This window comes from Nelumbo lutea, chromosome 2 (assembly GCF_056320005.1).
Source record: "Nelumbo lutea isolate HS-2025 chromosome 2, American lotus-T2T, whole genome shotgun sequence".
In the NCBI taxonomy this organism is placed as follows: Eukaryota; Viridiplantae; Streptophyta; class Magnoliopsida; order Proteales; family Nelumbonaceae; genus Nelumbo; species Nelumbo lutea.
Genome location: NC_142685.1, coordinates 9,692,297 through 9,703,407, shown reverse-complemented (window position 1 = coordinate 9,703,407; position 11,111 = coordinate 9,692,297). Strand labels below are relative to the sequence as shown.

At 34.6% G+C, this 11,111-nt stretch overlaps 2 long non-coding RNA genes across 2 annotated transcripts; one reads left to right on the top strand and one right to left on the bottom strand.

The window, feature by feature from the left end:
- Nucleotides 1-3,827: 3,827 nt before the first annotated feature.
- On the bottom strand, nt 3,828-7,951 carry LOC148868467 (uncharacterized). Its single transcript, XR_016107036.1, has 3 exons — nt 7,699-7,951; nt 7,542-7,616; nt 3,828-4,026 (listed from the first exon to the last, which is right to left on the bottom strand). It is a non-coding gene; the product is annotated as an uncharacterized LOC148868467 (long non-coding RNA).
- Nucleotides 7,952-9,323: 1,372 nt separating this feature from the next.
- On the top strand, nt 9,324-10,894 carry LOC148868466 (uncharacterized). Its single transcript, XR_016107811.1, has 2 exons — nt 9,324-9,802; nt 10,544-10,894. It is a non-coding gene; the product is annotated as an uncharacterized LOC148868466 (long non-coding RNA).
- The last annotated feature ends 217 nt before the right edge of the window (nt 10,895-11,111 follow it).

Sequence of the window (11,111 nt, the reverse complement as noted above, 5' to 3'; positions counted from 1 at the left end):
GCTTTGGCCGATAGATACAGAGATTGATCAGGTTCCCATTATTATTATGGTGAGCTTGATTTTTTGTTTTATTTCATTGTTTTTTCTATTTTCTTTTGATTGTGAGAACAATGTCATAGTATGGACTGGAGTTTTAATGCCCTTGAGTTGTTGAATTGGACGCAGAACACTTGTTAGTGGCGTGTCTGAACCTCTTTCTATTTATTTGTCTATTTTACTTAAGTAAGAGTCAAGAGGGCCTCGAACCGGGTCTTTTTCCATGTGGCTCTATCACTGTATTGTTCAAAGGAAAAAGATATTGGATTATCTATTTGGTTTTAAAGGATAATGTTTCTTAGCTCAAAATAAATTATTATTATTATTATTATTATTATTATTATTATTAATTGATTTATTTATAAGATACTTTCATAGTTTCATATATCTATAGGTGTAAATCGGGTCATATCAGATACGACAAGATCATGAAACATGCCGGATTTGGTGTTTCAAGTCCATCGGTTGGCACGATATGACATGATCAAGTGGACCGTATTGTCCATGGCCTGCCTGCCAGCACGACCTATAAAATAAGCAATCATATACATCAAAATTCATTTAAAATAAAAATTTAAGATCTTTTTTTATTTTTTGTCTATGTTTTTAATTTATGTTAAAAAATCTATTATTCTTTTCAAAATTTAAAAAAAGCATGGTTTTGCCCAATCCGTGGCCTGGACTGGCCCAAAACTCGTTCCACACACCAATCCAACCCACGGCACGGGTTCACATGGGTTTGGGCCATGCCGAGCCAATCCCCCAAAGTAAACTGGAATTCTTTATATTATTGTCTTTTGTCCGAACAGAACATAAATTTTTCTCTTTTTGTTCCATATGCACATTATATTATTTTTAATTCACAACCCATTAATATCATATGATAAATTACCATTTTCCTTTCACCAGCTTCAACAGACACCGCAGCATCTGATTGATGTAGTTCCCCAATCTAAGGCTCAGTTTGGAAGGAGTATAAATACAAATTTGTAGAGTGCAAAATTTTATATTTTATATTATTTTTGTATGTATTTGTATTGTGTATATTTGTATTTATATTCTTTTGGTGTCAATTGGACTGGACTTAGTCCAATCCGGTCCAGTCCAATGTGAGTCCAATACAAATGGACCTGGTCCAATCCAGTTCAATGAATATTTTGGACCATTTTGAACTAGTCCAGAGACTGTCCAATCTATTCAAATTTCTGTTAATTTAGATTGGTTTCAACTCAAACCTGATCCATTGACACCTACATTCTTATTTTCTATCAATGGACTAGATATTGGCTCAATCCAATATAAATTTATTATGGACGGACCAGGTCTAATCTAATATATCGTATTGGTCTGTCTAGTCCATCCAAATTCAATATGTCTTATTAGTCCGTCCAATCCTTCCAAATGGATTTTGATTTAGACAGAATCCAACCCGAAACCGGTTCATTGACACCCCTCTTTCCAAACTGAGCCTAAAAGTCTTAACTAGAGTGGGATTTGATCCCAAGTCTAGATCCCAACAACTGAGGCACCATCAGCTGGTTAATGTTAAGATAGTTTAAAGCATGTAAAACTTCAGCCGATGGAGATGATTGGCACAAATTTATTGTGTTTGAGTAAACTTGCTTACTCACAAGTGCAGTTACCTCACCTGAAAATCTGCAATTTCCACTACACATAAGATTAGTAGAAAAAGGATTACCCCCAGGTTTTTATTGATTTCATCAAAAATCGTTAACAGAACATGTCTTTGGAGAAAGGAAATTTTCTGCAAATAAATGGAGCAAATGATTGTTAATGTATAGAGCTATTTTACATATTACTGTACATTTCTGAATTTGTTGTTACAAATCTATGTTATGAAGAATCAGAAAAATTAAGACTGGGCCAATATGCCCTAATGTTTGGCTTGCAGGAGCAAATTTGGACTTCAAATCCATTCCCACCTCGGTTCCATGGAAATAATATGACTAGCCCCATTGGCATCATTTCAAATTCCACTAACACAACCAAACAACATAATCCAGAGATTCGAGAAATTGGCATTGCTGATTCAAAGTCCAAATATTATGCATCAAAAGCATAATATGATGTTATACCACCAATCCAGTACTAATACAAAAGCCACACTTCTAAATTCTGAGGATTAAGGATCACAAAGGAGAAGATTTTTATCTGCTATACCACATTCCCAATAGGGCATCTTTTCTTTCAAAACTTGTTGATTGTGTGTGCTCTTTCCTTGAGGATGATAAAAGGTTAAATAGAGAAGAATTTGTAAAACTTAACTGGTCCTATTGGTTTTTTTGTTTCTCCGAACCGGAACTGTTGGTTAATCGAAAATCGAATCAATCCTTCGATTTTTCAAAAATATCAAACCAACCACTTCGATTAACCACATTTTCTAGTTCAATTCGGTTTTTTATGAACACCCCTACTTTGTGGACCATGTAATATCTGAGCTCAGGGGAGCAGCACCCAAGACATAAGAAAAATGCCCAAAATACTGTAAGCAAAAAAGGTGATGAAATAGAAGATGGCAGGCTGACTTACTCCATACATTAAAAATAAGTGATTATTCTATTAAACATTTATGATCATTTGATGAAAAAGCTCTTATTTTAAACAGGGTACAAGGTATTTCCAAAATGATATAGCAGGCCAAATATAACCAAAAAGGAAATAAGTAATTAAAGATAAGCTCAAAATATAGAATTCTCAAATAATAATTTATTTTGAAAATAATCAATTATTTTGAGTTTTTTTTCCAAATGAAAATAAATGATTATTGATGTGATCCCGGATCAAAATAAATATTTATTCAAATAATCACTTATTTTTAGCACTCCCAAACTTAACCGAAATATATTACCGGAACCTTCCTGAACTTGGTTGAGGTGTGTACTTCGGTCCCCTTTTAACTTTTCTTAAGACAGACAATGGAATGGTCCCCTAAGCTTCCTCGGTTCCGCCACAGCGTACAGGAATTCTTTCTTCTCTGCCACGTCTACTCAAGCTGAATTGTGACTTTCTGCTAACAAAACACGCACTACAAAAGAGGTGCCCTTTAACAACAGTCAAGAAACTGTTGCCAAACGCATAAAAACTGTTGCTAACAGTTTTAGTTATGATTGGAGCAATTGTTGCCTAAAGCGGTGTTGTTAAAAGTTTTTAGAAAAACTCAACTGTTTCTAAAAAAGATTTTCAGCAATATTTGATAGAATTGTTGCTAAAATTAATTTTTTTGCAACAATTGACACTAACCGATATCTAGATTATATTATTAATAACAATTAATCTTGACTGTAGCAAAAAGTGATTTTAACAACAATTTACCACCTTCATTGTATCCTATTGATGGCATTGAAAATAATCACGCTAATTGTTGCTAAAATATAGGCAACAATCAATCAATTGTTGTAGTTATTGAATTAGCAACATGCAAATAACTGTTCCCAATTGTCAACAGTTGTAATTCATTATTATCAATACACGTTTGGTTGTTGTCATTAATATTTTTAATTGTTGCAAATGATATACAAGTTGTTAATTGATAATTTCATTGTATTTAAAGGTAACTTGATTTTTGCCAATAACCACATATAATTATAGTAAATATTGACCGATTTTTACTAGCCTAATTGATTGTTGTAAATAATTACTCAAATGTAATCAGTTAAGATCTAATTGTTAATAACAACTTAATTGACCTATATACCATCCAAATCGCATATTTTACATATAAGTGATAATTCATTCATTCACTCAACAAATCACAATCTTAGAGTCATCCATCACATAAATACAAATTTGTTGGTTTCTAATCGATAATATGTTTATAACACTAAATTTGTTATATAAGAAGTTCAAGTAAAAAAAACAACACTTAAATAACAAAATGCTAGTCACAAAAAATATTAAAATTTCTTCTAATCAAATCTATTCTCTGGGTGTTTGATTATGAGACACCTTGGCATCGCCGTTATAATTCCCCTGCAGAAAACAAATTGTAAATAATTTTATTAAACACAACCACAAAAAATCTAACCAATGAAAACTTTAAATAAATCTATTAATGAAAAAAAATTACCTGAGACACTGAAATTGATCCACATAAAACACAATCTTTTCAGACTTTATTCAATTTTAAAAGTTTAGGTGTTGAAGACCACAAGGAAAAAAATATAGGAAAAGATATGCCCATTTTCCTAAAAAACTTGAACTCAAATAAGACAAGCAAGTACAAAAAAATTAGTTCCTACCATATAAGGCTACATTTATCATCTTATGTAGTCTTATATTTCTAAAAGACTCCATTTTACATGTTAAGAAAAGAAAATATATCATCAATGTAATATTTACAAAAAATTAAACATCCCACTAAGCTTTTAAATTGGGAGTTGTTGGACTTTAGGGCATACTATTTCACCAAGTTATTGGAAGACAAGTAACACTCACATAGAACAACACTCATGAATCATTTTGTTATAATGCAAATAACACATACAAAATAGGCAATACACATTGAAGTTTTAAAAGTCCAAGAAATTCCAAAAAGTACATATGGCTTTGGTTTGCCCTGTGAAGGGGCTGCAACTATAGCAAACCCTACTCCATTAATAGAGAACACATGGAGATCTTGGCCAATGCCTAAGCTATCATAAGAAGATAAAACTCTAAAATTATTCATTTCTCTTGGCTTGACCACTAAGCACATGCAAATTCTCGTGTATGTATAGCCAAAGCTAGAGCTAGAGCTAATTGAAGGCATATATATTAAGGAATCATCAATCATGTATCAAGTTAAAAGTTTGTTTCAAATGGGATCATTTGAGTACTAAATAATACTAGGTGGTAAAGTTAGAAAAGAAACAAAAGCAAACTATTGAAACCACCTGTTTGAGCAGGCTGGTAAAGCCTCTATTTTGGTTCATGAGACCTGGGATAAGAACTGATCTTTGTCTTATAACAACAAGTTCAAATTCATAGTGTCGAATCCATCCGACCTGGTTATTGATCAGCTCCAAAACATTGGACTTGGACCACTATCCATGGGCCTGATATGTCACAATCTAGTTCAAATGAACTCCCCCAAGCGCACCCCTTAATTTCTTAACTATTTATTAGTTTACTATGAAATTGAGTACTGTCCAAGCAAAAGAGAAATAAATTAAAGAGGAGAGAAAATGCGAGAGTTTTGTTGAGTTGTATTAATTTGAATCATAAGCTAGCCAACTTGAAAGTTTAAACTAGACTTAGATTAAAGGGATATGGCTTGCCTTTTACCAAAAGATATATATTTCTCTACTTCCAAAAAATGACCAAATATTGACCTAATAGCATCTTGTTGGCTGTCCACTGCATTGACACTACTTGTTCATTTCTAACCACTTTTTAGTGGTTGTTAACAACACAAACTGTGAAAAAAATGGTCTTTTTGGAAAGAAAAAAAATAAACTCTTAAACTAATCTACTCACTAATAAAAAAGAAATACATGATTATTCTTTTTTTTTATCAATAAACACATGATTATTCTAAGAATTGAAGAAGCAAATCACAAAACAAAGAGAAAGGAGAGAGGGAAAAGTGAAGAAAGTTATATTAATGGACCGCCAAGGCTAAGCATGGAACAATTAATGAAAGTATATTTATTAGCATATATTCAAAAAAATTAAGAGATTATTGAATTTGCTTGAAAGAGAGGACATAAACAAAAGTAACCTTTGAGGAAGCTATTCCTCTTCTTCAAGCCTAGTTTCACTATACTCTAATGTGTTAATGGTGGTTTTAACTCAAAAAGTGATGTAACCAAGGCATGCCATGATGAAGTTTCAATATGGAGCTTGATGCTGCTCAATGCAACATGGTTGTTGAATGATGTAGCCATGCTATCAGCAAAACAGGGGAGGTACTTGTTGGCATTGGTTTATAATGGGATAGTGCAAGAATTACACTCCAAATCATTGATGTTAAGAGAGAGTGCAAGGACAGATGATTAACAGATTATACCTCCTAAGTACAAAATACATACTCTACACTATCCAGCAACATACCCCTATTGAGAAGCTTATCTCAAGTGAAGCACTTCTCTAAAGTTGTTGACCATACAAAGAATTTTACATTAGAGGGACATCTTTAGAAGAATGCTTTGCCTTTGGAAGGGAAAACTATATGCTCATGCTAATTACAAATATATTACGGAAATCTATGATTTAGCTAAGGATAAATGTAGATGGCTTGTGGTATCATTTCCGTTAATAGATGGCTGATTGGCTCATGTGGACAACTTGGGAAGGAACAATAGCTCAGTCAGATGCTAATACCCCATAGGCTGAGTAAAATAGATAGAAGAAACCAACCAAGGAAGAGTTAACATCTTACTTTAGTTATATTAATAGAAGTTTCTGGTTGGACCCTCTTATGTTGGTGAAAATCTTGGTGGAAACCTAAGCGTGTTGTTATTTGGTCCACTAGGAAATTAAAAGAGATACAAATAAAGTGATAAGCAATCACCCACCAACAAAAATATAAAACAGCCCCAAAGGTATACCCCTCCCAAATAAAATCCTTGGATACACAAAAAAGAAACAAAACACCAAAAACTCTTATAAAATAATTAACCTCTGGCCCTCCTTAAAACCAAGCCTTCCCATCAAAAAAACAAGTTATGTCTCAGCCCAACAAAACCCAATATCTCCAAACCCTGATAGAACCTACTTTTTTTTTTTTTTTTTGATAATGGGACAGAACCTACTTTGATTGACACTCAACTAAAACTATAGAAAGAACCATGACACATTTTGTATCAGGCCTTTGAAGGAGAAGCTCTTACCTTTACTTATTAGTCTTTTTTTTTCTTCACCCTCTTAACAGGACCAACCCCAAAAAAAGATCCCCCTTCATCCGAGCAAAAACTTTAGAAGTGTTTGTGAAATTACTTTGTAATTGTGGCCCAGGTATGGTGTGGGCATAAACAAGTTTAATGGTAGTTCACAATGGGCGTTGTAGGAACTTGAACCTCAGAACTACTAACTTAAATAGATCATCACTTAGAGAGGTATAACCCCAAAATCCTAAATACAAGTTCTCAATTAGGTGAGATTACTTCAAAGGCAAAGGGCCGGAAGAATGCACAAGCAAGATATTGCCCAAGCCATATGGTTAAGCTTGCAAGTGGGGTTAAATCCAGAAAGGATTGACAATAAATCATTGGGAGAAATTGTCAAACAATAGCAGGATAGTGACCTATGAAATTATCCAAAAATGAAAAAAAAAAAAAGGAATTGATGAATGTGTTTCAAGTTGCTCTATCTTTAATAATAGGATGCCAGGAATGAGAAGATTAGCCATTGTAGAAACCCAAAATCAGAACAATTGCTATTGCAAGTTGACTTGTAACTGGAGAGAAGTATCAACAAAGAAAACATTGAAGTTAAGAAAAAACCACTTTACAACACAAAAAAAATAAAATCAGGAAGGTATAGAAGATAAATTAAACGTAACTTACTTGCTTTAGCTATCCGGCAGTGGTGTTCCATCGTCCATTTAAGACTCTTAGTGGTCTTGGTCAGAAAAATGAAACCTAATCTCAAACAAAAATTGAAACTCAAAATTTACCGTTAGGAACTTAGGGGAGAGAGAGAGAGAGAGAGAGAGGAACTTACGCCTCTGGGTAGTTTGAATAATCCTATTGTGTATTTAGTATCTCTTCTCTTCCAGATTGGGTTGCAATGGTGGTGGATTGAACACGTTATAGAAGCAAGGAATAGGAACGAACTAGGATCAGACGAAAGAAAGAAAGGGAAGAGAGAGAGAGAGAGAGAGAGAGAGAGAGAGAGAGAGGAAGGTTGGGAGGCTCAAAAGAATGGGGGACAGGGGGAGGAAGGGAGGGAGAGTGAGTTTGAGCGATAGGCATTATTGGAGGCTTCAAAAAAAAAAGAGGCAAGACAATTTAGAAGAAACCCGCGCAAGTTGCCCGCTCACAATATTTTATTTTTTCGATTTTTTATTTTATCTTACACGGACGAAATAAATCCATCTTCACCAATGCGGCAACGGTAGTGCTGTAAACAGATCAGATTTAACAAGATTGGTCCGACTATTCAACAATAACATTTAAATCCAATTAGATTGAATATCTCATATCCAAAAATCATACTTTTGGCAATTTCAAATATAATTATATAAATTTTATATATTAAATTTAATAAATGCTATAATATAATCAAATTCGGATTTTAATCAAATCGAATGGATTTTAATACAAACCCTTTCCATAAGTGAAGGTGTTCATTATGTGTACAGGTGTAAAGTAGGTCCTGCCAGGCCAGCATGGCATGGCCCGTGGGTGGCCTGTACAAAGTGCAAGCCGTGCCATGCTGACCCGTGGGCCATCACAAGTCATGCCGCCCTCCCCAATGAAAAGTTTGGGGGTCGGCCCAGCATGGCCCACGACCCAAACCCGTGCTGTATTGAATTGGTCACCCAATTTTATAAAACCAATAGTAGTTCACTAATCACCCAATTATGGTAATTTTTCTAAAACCATTTTTTAAAGCCAAGCTGAATTAGTTGTGGGACTAATTTATGAATTTTCAAGTCTAACCTACTAGTTGGTTTTGTTTCTTTAAACAGTTCCATTGGTATTTCAGCTATAGTTCCTCACCACCAATGGGGATTTGACTTCTCCAACCCATTGGGTCTGGGATGGGGAGGGAAATGAGATTAATAGAAATCCTTGATTGGGGTTGGGGTCAGGGATGGGGATTGAGGTCCCCACCCCAACCTCAATTATAATGTATATATTAAATGTTATTTATATTAAATATCAAAATATATTTCAAACATTATTTATAATTTAAAATTTATATTTTTCTTAAATAAGTTTGTTTTTAAAAAAATATTATTATCTAAAAAAATTTTGGAGATTCGAGTCCCCACGGAGAACCCATCCCCCCCGATGGGAATTAGAAGTGGGAATGAGGGTTAATTTTAGAATCAAAGTTTAGGACGGGAAATATAACCCTCGCCCCAAACCCACCCTGTTGCCATGTAAATTCTATACATCTCTTTAGCTACAATTTTTCTGTGATTGTTGCTAAATTCAATACATTTTATTAATAACGGTTAGATGACACTTGTTGCCAATATATTGGTTTAGCAACATTATTAATGAATTGTTATTAAAAATATTTTTGGCAACAACCATTTATAACTGTAATCTAACAATTGTTGCTAAGGCTGCGTTTGGAATGAGTGTAAATCCCTGTTCAGTGCATTATTGCACTTCGATCCAAAATTCCATGCGTTTGGAAACAGTGTAAAAATACTTCTATTGTCGATGGAAATTTGCAAACATCGGATGATTTACATCGATCTACCGGTGGAAAACTACATCGATTTTTTAAATCACGCCCTCTTTCATCGAGGGAAATAGGAGAGGAGTTTACTCTCTTCCACCGGCACGGTGCTCTGAGCAACGACTATTTTCCGAGCATCACGGCGCTCTGAGTTCGAAGCATCCACCAATAGCCATTTGAGGAGTCCGATCCATTAGCCTCTAAGATCTGAGGAGTCCGATCGAAACGTCCGAGCGTCAGCGTTTAAGCCTCCGACTGGTGAGAGAACAACGAACCTCTTCTGTCTGCGTTTAAGTCTTGAAATATACACAACAGAGATTAGAGAGAACGATGAACCTCTTCTGTGAACCCAGTGCTGGTGAGAGAACAACGAACCTCTTCTGTGAAGACCTTCTCGTACTACCTGAAAGTAAGAAATAACCTCTTCCCCTACTTCGTGTATTTGCTTTTTTTCGTTTTTGGATTCTCTTGTATTTTCATTTTCTCACTATTATATTGAAGATAAATTGTGTTTTGATGATTGGTATTGGCATTTTCATTTTCAACAATTATTCAGCAAAATCACCATACCTTGCTCTTCGAAATCACAATCATGAGAATTAATGGTGGTTCAGGAAGTCGAAGGAAAGTACCTACTTAATGGAATCTCAGCTGATACTTATATAGAGTATGAACAGAACGCTTAACCTTTATTCATTCACAAATTTTATCTCCAAACATTCCCTCATCCAAATCCCCAACAAAAAGAATGGAAGTACATGGACAGTGGGTGGTGATAGTACATGGCTTAGTCATTCCCTCAGCCCAATCTCCCAGTTGACTGTACATTAAGCCCCTTGTTCATATTTCCCACTTAATGTGAATTACATCTGAAATTGTATAAGCTTGGCTTTCTCACACTTTCCCCACAATACATGTTATGCCAAAAGAGAAGCAGACATCAGGAGTAAAACAATAGCAATGCCACAAAATGCTTTTTAGGTTTTTGGTTAATACATCTGCTGATTTTGAGCTAAACTTCCATATAATTATTCCTACGGTGCCATTTGTTTTTGGTTAATACATCTGCTGATTTTGTTTTCATATATATTTGATTTTACCATTTAACTTCAATGCTGAGGATTTTCTTTTATTTTTGTTTTAATTATAGATGGTTTGGAGTCCTTCGGAAAAAATGTGAAATTCAAGCTCTGTCTGAGGCATTAAAGTGATTAATGAATACACAATTGCGTGAGAACCAAGGCTGTATCCACAGGGACCTATCCACAGGGACCCCATAGGAGTCTTTTAACAATGCTGAGTCCTACTAGCTTAATTCTATGCCATGGAGTCCCACAAGCAGCTACTGATGACACCGTGAGTCCACTAGCTTAATTCTTATTTGTTCTGCTTTGATTTCTACAAATATGTTGAACATATTGTTTCTTGACTATATAGCATTTTGCTTCATATGGTTGCACTTGACATTTTCATAATAAAAGTATGGATAAATTATAGATTAGCACCCTGTACTTCAAATATAGTGAGACTTACCCCCCTCTCCCCAACCTTTCGATTGCTCACACTGGCCCCCTGCATTAGGATTACGTCAGTTTGCTTTGAAAAAAATTCTTATCCCATGTGCACCGGCATATGCTTGCTAAACATTTTTAAATCCACAAACTGCTCTTCTCCTTAATTTGTGGGACCATCTTGTCCTTTCCTTAATACCATGTACT